This window comes from Manis pentadactyla, chromosome 15 (genome assembly GCF_030020395.1).
Source record: "Manis pentadactyla isolate mManPen7 chromosome 15, mManPen7.hap1, whole genome shotgun sequence".
NCBI lineage: Eukaryota > Metazoa > Chordata > Mammalia > Pholidota > Manidae > Manis > Manis pentadactyla.
Window position 1 is genome coordinate 10484919 of NC_080033.1, and position 16810 is coordinate 10501728.

A 16810-nucleotide genomic window follows, 5' to 3' on the forward strand; every position below is an offset into this window, starting at 1 on the left:
ACAAAACAAGAAAAACTGAGGTGGGTAGGGGGGCTCTTATTAAGAGACAGAGAAACTGGGAAACAGAGAAAGAGTAGCCAGCAAAGGAGAGGGAGAAAAAGGAGCAGAGAGGAAGAAAAGAGAGGAGCAAAGAAGCAGAAGGAGGCTCCCCAAGTTACAGAGTTTGCCCAGATAGCTGAGGGGTGCACCCCAGCTCCCCGACATCATTAGGGGCCCTGGAGCTCCGCTGCCCAGCTCTCCTCTTTGCCAGGGAAGCAGCTGCCTCTCCGCCCCATGCCAGGTGCTCCCTCTCCCACCCTTCCGGGAGGTAGTCCAAAGCACCCCATTTCTCTCTCTTATCCCTCATTCCCACCCCCCAGTCCTTTCTGGGTCCCCATGCCCTCCTACCTCTCCCCCCCATGCACCCTGCTTGCCTCCGAGCTTCAGACAGCATCACCAACCAATATCCTCACCATCATCACACTAAACCGGCCCCCACACCCCCAGGAAAGAGAGAGAGAAAAAAAAACAGGCGGCACCACCACCAGCTCTGACCCCCTCTCGCCTCATTTTCTCCACAGCAGCCGCCCCTTCCCCAAACGCAGGGTCAAAAAATGGGGATCCCGCCCAGCCCTAGGATCCTCTCCAAAGCACTGAAGCCAGCTTGGAGCAGATGCCACCTCGCCTCTCGTCTCTGCGCCCGCTCCTTTTTGTATACGGTGGCCCCAGCTGCGATGTGTTTTGTTTTCATCGTCTTTTTATGGGTATTATTTTTTTCTCATTTTCTTTATTTTTCGGCCCGGAGGCGGCAGCGGCCAAGCGCCCACCGCCGGTTCTCCGCCAGCTCCCCGGCCGTCGACTCTTTCTCTCGCCTGCGCTCCTCTCGCCTCCCTCCTTTCTCTTCTGTCTCCGCTCGCTGCTCCGTCCTTTCAGCTCCGTCCTCAGTCGGCTACTCTCTCCCCCTCCAGTGCCTCTCCTCCACGCCTCTCCTTTCCCCAGCCTTCTTGCCCCTTTCCCCCTTTTTCTCTCCCTCTTCACCTCCTCTGTCCCCATTTCTTCCCATCCCTCCACACACCCCCACACACCCCACGCGTATCTCTCCTTTGGTTCCCTCGCTGCCACCGACAGCAAGCCACCCTCCCCTCGCCCCCAAATAATAAAAATACCCAGCCAGGGGGCAAAGCCCCGACGCCGGGCGCCGGAGGGAGGCGAGAGAGCCGGGGCCGCGGCGGCGGCGGGCAGCCCGAGAGCGGTGCGGAGCCAGCGGCGCCCGCCCGGCTCCCGCCCGGAGAGCTCTCTGCAATAGGCCGAGCCGGCTGCATTAGGCTTCTTGCAATCAATAAAGCGCGGGTCAGATTATGCAAAGCGCAGATATTAATATGCAAAGTTTTAAAGATTTTTAAATGGAAGGGCGAGCGCGGCGCGGGCGGGCGGGCAGGGGCTGCGAGGGGAGAGGGAGGAAGGGAGGGCGGGCGGGCGGGCGCGCAGGCGAGCTGGGGAGAGGAGGAGGCTGCCCGCCGCCCGCCCGCCCGCCCGGCTGCGCCGCGCCGCCTTGCCTTACCGCTGCTCCCATCGGTAGGCGCCGCTGTCTTCGCCATGCGCGTCAGCTGCACGGCTCCGAGGGGATGGCCGAGGAGGAGCCGCCGCCGCCAACGCTACCCCCGCTCCCGCTCCCGCTCCCGCGCCCGCTCGCTGCCTGCTGCTGGCGCTGCTCTGGCCGCTGCTCCTCGCCTGAGCTGCCGGCGCGAGCCCAGGCGCGCGCCATCCCCGGCTCCCACCTTGTCCCCATGGCAACCCCGGGCCCAAGGATGCTCAGAGAGAGAGCACGAGCGGAGAGCGAGGGGGGAGAGAGGGAGAGGGAGAGGGCGGGGAGCGCAGGGGACACGGAGCCAGGGAGAGGCCCGAGACTCGCAGAGACACAGAGACAGAGATACACAGAGACAGAGCGGCTCAGAGATATGCAGAGATAGGCTGAAAGAGACGCAGTGACAGAGGGGAGGGGTGAGGAGTAGAGAGGGACACAGAGACAAGGAGAAGCCCAGAGACACTCAGAGATACAGAGACACAGAGAGACACAGAAAGAGACAGAGGAGAAAGGGAGGGAGCGGGGAGAAGAAGGGACTCAAAGGCAGGGGGAGACCCTAAGGCCCAGAGACTGACGGAGATATCCAGAGACATAGAGACATCCAGAGACAGGGACAGAAAGAAAAGGGAGAGGAGCGAAGGCAGGAAACACAGAGGACACAGAACCAGGGAAAGACTCATAGAGACAAAGAGATGCCCAGAGACAGAGAGATACAGAGATACACAGAGACACACAGAAACACCTATACACGGGGACAGAGACAGCAGAGGGGACTTAAAGGCAGAGAGAGGCCCTAAGACCTAGAGACTCAAAGAGACATGAGAGACACAGAGACAGGGAGGAAAGAGAGAGAGGAGAGAGGGCGGGAGTACAGGAGACATGGAGGCAGGGAGATACACAGAAACATATAAACACGGGCATGGTGGGGGTCGTGAGGAAGAGATTTGGGGAGCAGCAGAGAGGGACACGAAAGCAGAGAGAGGCACCAAGAATCACAGAGACACCCAGAGACAATGAGATAAGGAGAAGAGGTCCATGAAGAGAAAGAGAAAATTAAGAGTCAGAAAGACAGTCACAGAAAGGCAAACCCACAGACAGGAGACGTAGTCATAGCTCTATCTCTAAATCTCTATCTATCTATCTATCTACAGATGGGGTCAAAGAGATAAAGAGATACAGAGATAAGAGAGACATGCAAGAATCAGAGATAGGTGAAAGGGCTATACTCAGAGAGAGAGGGAAGAAGAGGCAAGACAGAGCTGGAGAGATATGGAGTCAGGAAGACACAGAGACAGAGTGAGACAGACACAAGGAGATAGAGATAAGAGAGACATGCAGCATCAGAGAGATATGAAGACAGAGCCATTGAGAGAGACACAGAGAGGTAAAGCCAGAAAGATAACAATACCAACAGAGGCTGAGAAATAGAGAAAAAGGCAAAGGGAGAATAGAGACAGGCAGACAAGGAGACAGATGATAGGTGAGATGTAGACAGAAACAGAGAAAAATAAACATAAGAATTCTGAGAAAGAGCCTAAGAAAAGAAAGAAATGAGTAAAGGGAGACACAGGCCAAGACAGAAATAGAGACAAAAAGAAATACTGAGAGAGAGAAAGCAAAGACAGACTTAGAGAGTCAAAGTGATGAACAGAGAAACACAGAGATACACAGACAAGGACAGAGACTGCAGGAGACAGGGAAGGAGACATCTAAGGGAACAGTGATATGGTGAGAAGGAGACAGACACTGAAAGAGGTTTTCTGGTGGACAGAGATCCATAGGGAGATACAAGACAGAGACAGCAAGAGATAAATGGAGAGTCAGAATGAGACTTGGAAGGGGGCAGGGTACAAAGAGACAAACCTAGGGAAGGCAGGAAGGGGCAGGCTGGGGTAAGAGCAGAGACCAGGAGAGTGGCAAGTGGGTCTAGGGGAACACCAAGGGAGCAGAGCGGAGAGACAAGAACAGCGCGGGTGGGAAGCGGGAGGCAGTGTCTGGTCATCTGCCCTGTGCCAGGCATAAAAAGGCTGGAGAGGAAGGGAAGGAAGACTTAGGGGAAAGGAACCCTGGGCCAAGGTAAGGTCTGCGCTGGTCTGGGGGGGCACGTGGCTCCCGCCGCCTGCCGGCGGGGGCGCTGCAACAGGGGAAGGAAGTGGGGCTGAGAGCGGTACCCAGACCTGAAGAGAGTTTGGGTAGAGGAGGGAGGAGGAAAAGGAGGAGGCACAGGCGCGCGCCGCGCGGTCTCGGCTCAGCAGCCACAGTCGCCGGTCGCTTTGTTACCCGCTCAGCTGCCCGGAGCAGACTGAATGGGCACACGGGACTCTCGTACCGTGTGCGTGAGAGAAACACGAGAATCACCACCTGCCCACGTGCACAGAGAAGACTCCTGGGACTACACTCAAAGTGGTAACAAAAATAAATACAGGAAATATCTACCCTGCAGGCGTACAAAGTAAGTACACGGGACCTGGGCGCACTTAACAGACGGAACTACCTACTACCCCTGTATGCAGCAGCCTCTTGGGACCCACGCTGTATGCACAACACAAATAAATGCAAGAAAAACCTACCTCGCGTGCATACAAAGTAGGTATAGGGACTTAGGCAGACCCTGCGTAAGAGACATGGAATCATTTAATACCCCCTTATACAGAGCAGGCCCCCAGGTCCCACACTGCCAGCCCTCAACACAAGTAAATACAGGAAACACCTGCCACACCTATACACAAACTAAGCACACGGCATGAACATAAGGGATACAGAACCACATTCCAAGCAGTTAATGAATGTTGGAAGAACCCTACAGCACGCGTCCCTAAAGGAGGCACACAAACATAGTGCACCTCCCTAGTATGACCCTGAGAGACCTGCTACAAGCAAGTTCTGCAGACTCACAGAGGGCACATAATACAAATAAATATAAGAAACACCCACTCCATTTGCATACAAAGGCATAGGGGTCCCATTAGTAAGGAGGGAACTCAAAAATGGTGTGTATAATAACAACACAGGAATGGCCAGCCCTGGAAGGAGCAAGAAGGAACATAGACCCCACAGAAAGTATACCCAACAGATCTCCTGAATGCTGTTGTGTGTGTGCACAACAGACAGAAGTGGATGCCAGTGAGAAGGGACACTCCAGGCCAGGGCAGGGAACAAGGATGTCCTGCCTCAGCCCCATCACCTAAAAGGACCAGCACATGGTGGGGCTCATCCCTGTTAGGAAGGACTAAGTATGTGATAATTATGTGCACTGTGAGTACACACTAAACACACAAGTACCAAAGTTAAGGATCCAAAAACATCAATTTGATATATTCCATGTCCCTTTCAGCTGCTTACTGGACAGTATGTTGTGTGGCAGAGACCCACTGCCTCCATATGATATGTATCTCTTAATTGTCCAGAATATCTAAGCAGATGCCGACATCCCTGAAGTATTTACCAGCAGCAGATCCAGTTGGGGTCTCAAGCAAGCACTGGGTGCAGGTTGTCCTAAGTGCTCTCAAGGGCTCCACTCAGCTCTGAGGCATAACCCCAAGAGGACTGAGGCAGCCACCAGATACATGTAGAAATGAGCACAGTATGCTGCCCACAACACAGGGAAAACATGCATGCTCTCCCTGCTTCTGGAGGAGTTGCAATTCCAAAAGTACTGACCTCCTCCCAGGAGTGTGTGTGTGCAGGGGTCTGAATGAGGCCTGTCTCTGGGTATAGGTGTGCACGCCCACAGCTCTTCCTGGGTAAGTGAAATTGTATGCTTGGCTCTCACTCCCTCCTCATTCCGTCTGTCCACTCAGAAACATGTAAAACTAACAGTACCTGGTGTATACTAAGTGCAATATATTGTAAGCGACGGATAATCTTAGCCGTATGTGTGCATTTGAACATACCTCTAGATAGATGTACATGTTCACTAATCCAACGTGTCTGTCCATTCATCTTCAGCCACATGTATGTGTGTGTTTGTGTCTGGGTCCCAAACTTGGGTCTCCCTTACAACCCCTAAGGATAAAGGGGTAAGATAAAGAAATGGAGGCACACGGGGTCAGGGAGGCCTCTGTGGAAGAAGAAGGGAAGCAGTGCAGGAAGGAGGGGAAAAAGGAAAGAGCGAGCACTGGGATGGAACCTTGTGAGAAGGAAGAAAGGAAGCCCTGGGGACAGAAGGGGAAGGCAGAGGAAGAGGGGGGCAAGTGGGGCTGACTGGAGAATGCAAGAGGAAAGAAAGATGAGGGTGTCAAGAAGAGGAAGAGGACTGGGGAGAGGAGGAAGTGCATGGGGATGGAGGGAGATGAGGGAAAGAAATTAGGGAGAAGGTGGTTTTTCTGGTCTGTACAAAATTTAGAGATTTCCCCCAAGGGCCTCCCATGGGAAGGAGTTTGAGTAGAAGATGAATGGGAATGGCTGAAGCAGAAGAGAGAAGGGAAGAGAAACTGTACTATAGCTTCCCAGGATGGGACAGCCAGCTGCCACCAGCATCCTAAAAGGGGCCCAGAGAGAGGGACCCATGAGACAGAGAAAGAGGCACAGAGACCAGGCCAGGCGTAGAGGCATCTGAAGGGGAGAATCTTGGAGGAGCCAGAGACTGGCAAATTCAGGGACACTCCCAAAGGCCGGGAGGAAGCAGGGTTGGGCAGGGGTAGAAGCCAAGGAACTGGGGGAGGAAAGAAGCTTGGGAAGGGGCAAGGGAGTCAAGGCCTGCTGCCAAAAACGGCCAGGGGAATGGAGGAGCAGCTGTAAGGTCACGGGAAGGCCGTGGGCATCTTGCATAGGGGTCTCGCCTTACGTACATCCAAGGTTCAGAAGCTCTCCGAGGTTGTCTCTCCAAGAGCACTGGATTCTGTGCCATTTTAGAAACATTTACTGAGTACTGATATGCGCTAGTACTGTGCTGGGAGCTGAAGACAACAGCTCTGCCCTCACAGAGTCCCTTGTCTGGGGTAAACAGACAATAAACACGCAGTTACTGATACATACGGCAACACAGATGAGCCCTGAAGCAAAGGGAAAGAAGCTGAACACAGAAGATTATGTACCGTAGGATTCTGTTGATATGAAATTCTAGACAGAGCTGAACTATAGTGACGGAAAAGCAGACCGCTGTTCGGAAGGGGCTGGGAGAAGGAGGGGACTGTAGCAAAGGGACAGCAGGGAACTTTGTGGGGGCAATGGAAATGTTTTGCCTCATGGTTGTGGTGGTAGTTATTTGATTCTGTGTGTGTGTGTGTGTTTGTGAGATTAGTCAAACTGTACACTTAAAATTGGTGAATGTTACTGCATATAAATTATACTGTAATAAAGCTGACCAAAAGTAAATAAATAAATAAGCAATTTTATAAGCCAGAACATTAAGACTCAAAATAGGGAAAACAGGGTGCTCTATAGGAACCAGGAGGAAGTAGAGGGGGTAGTGATGGAGGGCTTCCAGAAAGAGGTGATGCCTGAGATAAGACCTGTAAGATGAGGATAGGGGGTGAGGTATTTCCATGGAAGGACTTTCACATAGAAGCATGTGAGAACTGAAAAGTTCAGTATGTTGCAAACACAGAATGCAAAGTAGGACTATTAAGAAATGAACGTGGAGAAAGTCAAGGTCCAAAGTGCAAACCCCATGACTATTGGGAGCACCATGCTGAATAAGCCCCACCTGCAACCCCAAAGTGCCACAAGAGGGAAAGTGCAAGACAGGACTGGGAATTGCTACTCTGACCCTGTCAACCCCATGGAGAGGGTTTCCATCCCCTGCCCTTCCAAAATCTCTTTCCTGCTCCCTTCACACGAGGTAGTGGGGAGGCTCTGCAATGAGCCAACCCCCCAATCCTTGCCTGTAGCCCAAATCTACCCGCAAGCCTCCTAGTCCCTGAGAACCCCTCGGACCTGGATTCCATGTAGCTACTGCCCCCTGGTGGCTTGAGCTATGTATTCCGGGGGATGAAAGGACAGTCCCAAAGCCAGGCCTGCCCCTCCAGAGTCCAGTCCAGGCCATTCCCTTCACTGTCTCCCAAGTCCCAAAGGCCTCTCCTTGCTAAATTCAACAGGCACTTTTCAGTCCTATTCAATTTCTCTGCAGCACATGGCCACAACCATCTTTTAAAAATCTTCTTTGCATCTAAGAAAGCTCAATTCCTTGGTTCTCCTGCTCTGGCTTGACTTCTCTCCCAGGGTGAATCATCCCTCTCCCACAACAGCCTTCTCTACGCTGGTAACCCCCAAATTTGTCTCCAGATTATCCCTTCTAGTCCTAAGCCTCAACCCTGGATATCCAACCACCTTCTGAAGGTCCCAAAGGCACCTAAAAATTAATACGTCTAACCTGAACACACCACCTTCTCCACTGGGGCTCCTCTCCCCATAGTGGCACCTCCATCCAATCCTGCAATCAAGTCAGAAAAATGGCCCTCAGCCTTGACAGCCTCTTCCTCATGCTCATGTCCAAGTCAGGTTCAAAATCCCGTCTAGTTCATTTACTTCCTGAATATTAAGATGCACCATATGAAAATTTCCAATCATTAATCATATTTTTCTTAGAAAACAGTAATTTCACAGAATTTGACCTAATAATTCTCAAATCCATTTCCTCTTCTCTTTCCTGTTCCCAGTGTCCTAGTTCAGGCCTCTACACCATCTGCTTGGTCCAATGCACCAGCTTCCTACCTGGCTTCCCAGCCCCCAGTCCTGCCCTCTGTGGTCCATTCTTCACACTGGCTATTGGGGTGATCTTTCTACAACATGTGTTTGATGAAAACACGCCCTGCTTCAAACTCTTTCAGCACTCCCTATTGCCAACAGGACAAAAGTCAAACCCCTTGGCCAGTTTTTCTGGCCATTCCCAGTATCTGGCTGCCCTCCCACTCCAGTCACCACCTGCCATGCAACCTCTACTCCAGCCACATCAAACCACCACCACTTCCTTGAATCTGCCTCCTCTTACCTCCTGCTCTTTGCACATCTAGTTCCCTTAGAACCAGAATATCCTTCCCACTTTTCTCCCCTGGCTAACTTCCATTTGATTTCAGAACCAGCTCACATAACCTAGGCTATCCTAAATCTCCAGTTTATACATTTGTGCATTCAATACACACAGTTGGAAGTACCTGTGTAAGTACGACCTCCATGGACGGTGCTGGGGACGCAAAGCAGGAGAGGATACAATTCCTGGTCTCAAGAGCTCATGGTCCAGGAAGAGAAACAAACACATCCATAAATCAAAACAACACAGCGACTGGGACACAAAACCAACCTAGGGAAATTTTCTTGACTTTTAAAGGGGAAATAGCTCTCCCCAAGTTGGAGGGGAGTTAAAGTCATAGAGGACAGCATGAACAAAAGCATGCATATGAGGAAGAGCAGGTTGTGTGCAGGCAGGCAGGCAGTGGGTTGCTAAAAAATAAACTGAACGATGCTGCTGGAAAGGCTGGGAGGAGCAATCATTAAGCATCTTTTGATCTTAGAAGCCATGGGGGTTTTCATCAGCTTTGCATTTTTGAGAGGATGCATTTGAGGGAGCAAGAGTAGAGGCAAGAAAAATCATGGAGCTGTTGCAATAGCCTAGGCAAGAAGTGCTGAAGGCTGGTCTTCTGACATTGGTAGGAGGGACACGGAGGAGACGACAGGTTTGAAAAACCCGGAGGTAAGTCAAGTCAGCAAGACTTTATGTTTGGATGTGAGGGTTAGGAAAAGGGTGATGTCAAGGCTGATAGCCACCTTTCTCACTTGGATGACTGGGTAGATGGAGGTGCCTTTCATTGAGACAGGTGAAAATAGGCACAGAACTTATTCAAGAGCTTCCATTTGGAACCTCTTACGTCTAAGGTGCCCATGCTCTGGATCCGGCAGTCTATATTGGTCTGAAATAGATTATTAGGATATATTTGTGTGCAGTATTGTGAAGAGAGGTCTGGGCTGAAGGTTTAGGCATCATCAGTATACAGTTGATAGCTAAAGTCATGAGGGTGGATGACATGTCTCAAGAAGAATATATAGAATGAGAAGAGCTGTGGGCGGGGGAAGGAGCCCAGGGGAAGCGCCATATTTCAAAGGTGGGCAGAGGAGGAGGAGTCCCTACATGGGCCAGAGAAGCAGCTGTCAGGGAGGAAGGAGGGGAACCATTCATATGCTGCATCAGGGAAGCACTGCTAGGCAGCCTCTAAGAGGCCTCCAGGGACCCTGCCACCTGATATTCATGCCCTTGTGTGATCCCCTCCCCCTGAGTACCCAGTGACTCACTTCTAATGAGTAGAATATGGCGAAGTGATGGAATGTCACTTCCGAGATTAGGTTATAAAAAGACCACAGCTTCTGTGCACACACACACGTCTCTCCTTTGCCCCTTCTCTCCTCTCTGTCCCTCTCCTTCCTCTCTGCTCTCTCTCTCTATTGGACGATTTCCCTGGGGGAAATTATGTCGGGCTATCTCCACCGCCACCTGGCCTTCAGAAGAGACCACAACCCCTCAGCTAAGCTGCTCATGGATTCCTGACCCACAGAAACTATGAGATAATAAATGTTTGTTGTTTTGAGATGCTAAGTTTTGGGTTGATTTGTTATGCAGAAGCCAAGGGAGGAAAGATTTTCAAGAGAGAGGTATGCGTCAACTGGCTTAAAGCTGCAGATGAAGGCTGAAAAAGACCCTTGGATTTGGTGAGAGAAGGTCATGAACAAGATCAGTGCAAATGGTTTCAGTGAATTGGGAGTCAAATGAGAGATGAAGGCTGGGCTGGTGAGGAGTGCTCTGCGTCATGGGCACCATTGTTTCTGCCTGCCCGGCATCCATTTCCCCATCATCTATGACAGCTCCATGATTTTCCTCTGAGTAATCCACGGCCTACCGGATACAATTCTGAGACTGTCAATCAGGGTGCCCAGCTATCCACAGCCCAAGGGGAGGCCACATGACTCAAGCTGCACCAATCAGAAGCTCTCCCTGGAATTTGAATCATGAGCTTGCCCGACAGGTCGCCAGAACCTGGTTTAAGCTGATTCATGTGACAGACAGGGCCCTGAGGAAACTTCATTCCTTCCTGCTATCTAGATCTCAGCCACTGCCCTGGTTCCAGTCCTTTCCAAAGCCAGGTTCTGGAGTCTCTTTCCATGAGTGCCACTCTCATTTCCTTCTAATAAATTCCTTGCTTGCTTAAATTAGCAAGCTCAGTACCAGTTAACTTGCAGCCAGATAACCCTAACTCATACTTGTTCTTTCAAGAATTCTGGGTGAGATGAGGAGGAGAACAAAGGACAGGCACTAGAGGGGCAAAGAGTAAAGGGAGGCTGGGGGGTGGGGGTGGGGTGGGGGTTAGTTTTTAAGGCAGTAGAAATTTGGGTGTATTTATAGGCCGAGGAGGAAGAACTGTTGGAACAGAGAAGGGAGGAGTGATGGGGTGATACTCTGGGAGTCATGACAGGATGAGCGATCATGGGCAGAGAGGCTGGACTAGAACAGAGCCTGAAGAAGTGAAGTAACTCTGGGTGTGGATGACTGTGGGTCTGAATGGAAGCCAACAGGAACCACGACTGATTAGCCCTAATTTTATTTGTTTAGACTGAAAGGGTAGGGTTGGGGGATACTCATTGGAAAGTGGTGGCTGAGAGAGGGGACTGACCAAGAAGTTGGAGTGGCACCTGTAGGCCCCACTTCGCCACCGTTCTGCTCTGAGCCAATCTCAACCACCCAGACCAAGATCAGGGGTGTGCAGATAGATGTGACAGCAGGTGGGGTAAGGGAATTCAGAGTGTGCTGGTCTTCTCCCTGGGCCCTCCCAGGTCCACCCTCCACCCTTCTCTATTCATATGATGCATCATCCAGGCTCCCTTGCCCTCTGACATCTAACTGGGTCCTCCATGGGAAGCCCCGGCAGGACATTCAAGAGTGGAAGAGGAAAGAATCATTCTGGGTATTTCTTCACCTACTCCCAGGTCTGTGTCAGTACTGTGGTTCTGGCAGTGGCTGAACCCTGCACAACCGAGCACCCCTAGGGCATGTTCTATGGCCCTCACTGGGCTCCAGTAATACCATTTCCTTTCCTTACTCCGCAGATCTAAGGGTGGTCACAGCTTCCTGCTGCCTTCACTTCCCTTGTTGGTTCCCTCAGCGCTACCTACACATCTGCAGTCCCTTCATTAAATTATCTTCAAAATCCCAGCTGTGGTGCCCTGTTTCCCACTGGGACCTTGACTATTAGAGAGCTAGCAAGAGAGATTAGATGGTCCAATCTGAGGCTCTGGCTGGGAAGGGAAGGGAGAGCAGCCAGGAGCGGTCCGCCCAGTTGGCAGAAAACAGAGGGATCACGGGAGCGGAGCTCTCTCTGAGTTGATGGTATGGTACAGGTGTGATGGCAGCGGGGCCCTGCCAGGTGCTGGGATCAGAGCACAGCACAGGCTACTGGATTTCAAACCTGGAAGATAGTACTGGGTTGGGGCTAAAACCAGGGCTTTTGCATTTGGGATCCAGAGAGTCCTGTGTTGGAATCCTAGCCCTGCCAGTGGAGTACAGAAAAGACAAGAAGTGACTCTGTAGCATCTTACTACACTGATGGACAGTGACTTCAATGGGGTATGGGGGGGACTTTGATAATACGAGTGAATATAGTAACCACATTGTTTTTCATGTGAAACCTTCATAAGAGTGTATATCAATGACACCTTAATAATAAAAAAAAAAGAATCCTAGCCCTGCCACTTTGCTACATGCATCACCCACAGAAGTGACTTCACCTTCCTGCGTGTACATGCTCACATTTAAAATGATAGTAATACCAACCTTGCAGGTTTTTGTGTGAGGTAAACACGTGTAAACCATTTGGCACAGTGCTTGGCATGTGGTTGGTATAAGTGCTCAGCAAATGTTTGCTATGTGCACTGCACTTCCCAGTAATGGCTAAGTCCAAGGTGTGGTCGTGGCAGTGGATGGCTGGAGTGAGATGGAGGTTAGCAGAGATGAGGGAGGAAGAGACCGAGAGGTCAGATAATTGGAAGGATGACCATCATAGGGAGGTTATACTCCAGCAGGGTGGCAGGGGCTGGGGTATAGAGACAGTCTGCGAGGAGGTGCTACAGTCTTCAGGAATGAGGGGACAGTGAGTCAATAGATGTCATGAAGAAGCAGGACAGAGGGTGGTAGAGCCTGAGGACATACCCTCAAGAAAGCCCAACTCCCATGAAGCCAGATCAGAATCAGTGTCTGTCTCATCTGAGTTCCCACAGTCCCTTGCATATTCCTTTGAGATGGCCCCAGCAATCATGTCCTGCACTAAGCAGAGCTTGCCATGGGGGGATTGGATCAGCACCTTCTGCAGTAGCTGGAACAGAACTTAACACTAGTAAGTGATTGCTGAATGACTTGGAGGGTGAGGGAAGGGGAAACGTCCTGGGTGGCTTTTAGTAAAGTGGCAGAGCCAGGATTCCAACATGGGGCTCTCTGGGTCCCAAATGCAAAAGCCCTGGTTTTAGCCCCAACCCAGTACCATCTTCCAGGTTTGAAATCCAGTAGCCTGAGCTCTGATCCCAACACCTGGCAGGACCCCTGCTGCCATCACACCTGTACCATACCATCAACTCAGAGAGAGTTCCGCTCCCGTGATCCCTCTGTTTTCTGCCAACTGGGCGGACCGCTCCTGGCTGCTCTCCCTTCCCTTCCCAGCCAGAGCCTCAGATTGGACCACCTTATTTACCCTTAATTTTGTTCCATGTATCTCTCTGCATTCTCTTTACTTTTAATAACCTAATGTTTAAAACAAACCTCTTATTCAATTTAAACAAATGTCTCCTGAGACCTTCATACATGCTATTCCACATACCTGGAATACTTTTACCCGTTCTATCCACCCAAAGACCTCCTACTCCTCACTCAAGAATGAGCATATATTAAGCATTAGAGAGAAGAAACATAAACCACAATGACACCACACACCCATCATATTAGCACAATTAAAGTGTCTGACAATGCCGGGTAGTGGCAAGGATATGAAGTAAAGAGTGCCCATTCCGTGCTGGTAAGAGAGTAAACTGGTACAAACACTTTAGCAGTTCAGTAGTGTAGTAGGCTGAGAAATGTCCCCCCAAAGATGTCTATGGCTTAATCCCTGGAATCTCTGAATGTTGTATGTGGCAAAAAGACTGCAGATGTGATTAAAGTAGGGATTTGGGGATGAGAAGGTTATTTTAGATTATGTGGGCGGGCTCTAAATGCCATGACATATATACTTCTAAGAGGCAGACTGAGGGAGATCTGGCACCGACAGCAGAGGAGGCTGCGCCCACAGAGGCAGAGACTGGAGTGATGCGGCCACATCCAGGGGATTCTGACAGCCACCAGAAGTTGGAAGAGGCAAGAAACTAATTCTCCCCTGAGCCTCCAGAGGGAATATGGGCAGTGGACACCTTGATTTTGATCTAATAAAACTGATTTTAGACTTCTGATCTCCAGAACTGTGAGAGAATACATTTCTATTGTGCTACACTACCAACTTTGTGGTAATTTATTACAGTAACCATAGGAAACAAATATAGATGGTATCTACCAAACCTGAACATACCATATTCAAGCCCAATTGCACTTGAAGGTGTAACCCAACATTTTTTCACAAAAAAAACATGCACGAGAAGGTTCACAGTAGCATTATTTATAATGGCCTCAAAGTGGAAACAACCTAGATGTCCACCAGCAGTGCAATGCACGAACTACCTGTGGGATGTTCATAAAAATGAGTCAACTACAAATAAACACACAGAAGAATCTCACAAACACAATACTGAGCAAAAGAAACCAGACACAACAGAAAACATACCATGTGATTCCATTTTTTTAAGTGAAAAAACAAAATTACCTCTATCACTGAGTGACAAAACTAGAAAGTTAAAGAAAAGCAAGGAATTATTTCTGTAAAAGCCAGGATAATGTTCCCAGCAAGGGGAAGATTAAGTTTCAATCATGAGTGGGGGGCAGGACAGAAATAGGAGGGAGGGCAGGGGGTCTGCAGGGTGCTAGTAATTTCTTAACTTAGGAAGCCCAGGTGTCACTAATTGTACATTTATGTTTTATGTACTTTTCTGAATGTTGTATTTCACAATTGAAATCTATCTTGGTGGTGATGGTAGTGGGGGGTTAATTTTTAATAGAATGAACAGGGAGTTTCCCAGTCCATGAAACCTTCCTGGGTCCCTCCAGCTTCTACTGCTTGATTAGTCACTGACCTCTCCGGGCTGTGACCCACCGTGTCCCAGTCTGGGGCACCTGCCAGAACAAGAGCTCCCCAGAGCCAGCACTCAGCCTACTGTCCTCAAAGGGTCCCCAGCAGAGGCCAGTCCAAGGCCTGACACTCAGGAGGACTTGTGGAACATGCGCTGCAGGACCCCAGACACATGGGCCTGCCTCATGTTACCACCTTATCTTGTCACTGCCAGGACCGGTGTCTGGGTGCCAGCATGTGGTAACATCTGACTGCTGACGGGTGAGGGGGCAGCTGACTGTGCACTGCCACTTACCTGAGACTCTGTCCATCTGTCCCTCTACATCCCATTCAGGAACGCCCCCTAAGACCTTCACGCGGGCTGTTCTGCCTGGAATGCCCCTATCATTCTGTTGAACTCCTATTCATCCTTCAAGAGCCAGCTCCAAGCTCTTCTCTGTGAAACCACGACCTGCCTTCCAAGGAGCTCCCACAGGCCCCTATTTCTCTTGGCCGTCTGTCCCCACAGAATCTTCCTTGATTTCTGAAGCGTTTTGATCTCCCTGATTGTTCTCACGTCTGGGTTGACCCACTTCTGGGTCCCAGGGGTCTGTCAGTCTCCCCCACCGGCACCGGGCATGGGCTCTGGCAAGCACAGGTGAGCGCCACAGCGCATATGCTCAGGGAGGCTCCTGGCGCGAGACACGGCCTCAAGGTTCCGGCCAGGGCCGCTGCCGCCGGCTCCCGGCAGGCACTGAGCGTGCGCGGGCTTCTGCCTCGGTTAGGATCCCCCGCTTCCGGCACGCACGTGCCAGCGAGAGAGGCATATCCCCGTGGAAAAGGCTGGACAGGGAGGGGCCTAGCAAATGGGGCGGGGCCTCTTGCGTGGAACTGGCGCGGGGTAAGGGTCCATCACTCAAAAAGGGTAAGAGGCTGGGCCCAGGATGGGACGGAGGGGTGGATCCGGGGTTTCGGCGCAGCAGAGGTTGGGACAAGCAGCACATGCCACCGCCAAGCCCGTTAAGCCCAAGCAGAGGAGAACCTCACATCTATAAGGTCGTGAAAAGAAGGCCGACTTCCTCCCAACCAGGCCAAGGCCAGTCGCCCTGGAGGGAAGGAGAAAGGGCATGGAAGCTCCCATTTCCCTAGCCACCCAACATTCCTGCATCCACTAGGGGAGAGATGCTCTCCATCTCAGTGATTCTTTCCCATCCCTCAGGCAAGTCACTTCCCCTCTCTGAGCCCCTTTTCTGTCAAAATGGGGGTGAGATTCCTACTTCACATAAAGTAGGTTGAAATAGATCTTGAGTAGGTGCCCAGCAGACCTCAGCTCCCTCCCTCCCAGAGAAAAGTAAAGGGACAATCTGGAGTCACACAGCAGCTAGCTGACCAGGTCTTGACTCAAGCAGGACTCAACTCCTAACCTTGCCACTGTATCCCTGTACAGCAGTACAGGTCAGAGCCCAACAGGCTCCAGGGGTGGGCAGGTGCATCCCTTCCCAGGGTCAGACGCCCTGCCCATCCCCCACCCAGCCCCTTCTTCCCTTCCCCCTCAGAAAGGAAAACCCCAGATATTGTGTAAGGAACTCGAGTTCCCAAGCCCATAAATAATGGGTGGGGAAAGAATAAGAGGCCACAACCTGTAGCCACACGAGTAAGAAGTGCTTGGCCTCAGGAACAGAGACCAGGTTTAAGAGGAGGTAGACTGTCCAGACATATGAGGGCTCGGGAGTCACTTGGAGAGTGGTTCCAGGCAGAGAACCCTGCACGGTGACCATTAGGTTCCAAGACCTATGGGCTCTGTCAGCCTTGGGGATAGACAGCTACCCCACCTCCCTTAACTAGTTAAAAATGCTGGCACTCCCCAAACCACACAGGAGCAAACCCCATTCAAATGGTGTTGGGAGAGTGGATGAATTCAAGACAGTATTTGACAGATAAGGAAACTGAGGCCCAAGAGAGGAGGGTAAGACTGTGGTATAGGAACTGGCAGATGATCCAGCATCCTGCCCACCCCCAGCCCAATACAGGGCTAGGAACTCATCAGCTCCTTCCTCCAGCCCATAAAGAAAGAGTCTTTGGG

The 16810-nt window shown here is 51.0% G+C and overlaps 1 protein-coding gene across 1 annotated transcript in view; it reads right to left on the bottom strand.

Annotated features, from left to right (window-relative positions):
• The window catches only part of POU2F2 (POU class 2 homeobox 2), a 71841-nt gene extending 70185 nt beyond the window's left edge, over positions 1-1656 (bottom strand). Inside the window, exon 1 of the mRNA XM_036896576.2 lies at positions 1541-1656. The gene's annotated coding sequence lies outside the window, so the exon portion shown is untranslated. The remainder of the gene's footprint in view (positions 1-1540) is intronic.
• Between the last annotated feature and the right edge of the window lie 15154 nt (positions 1657-16810).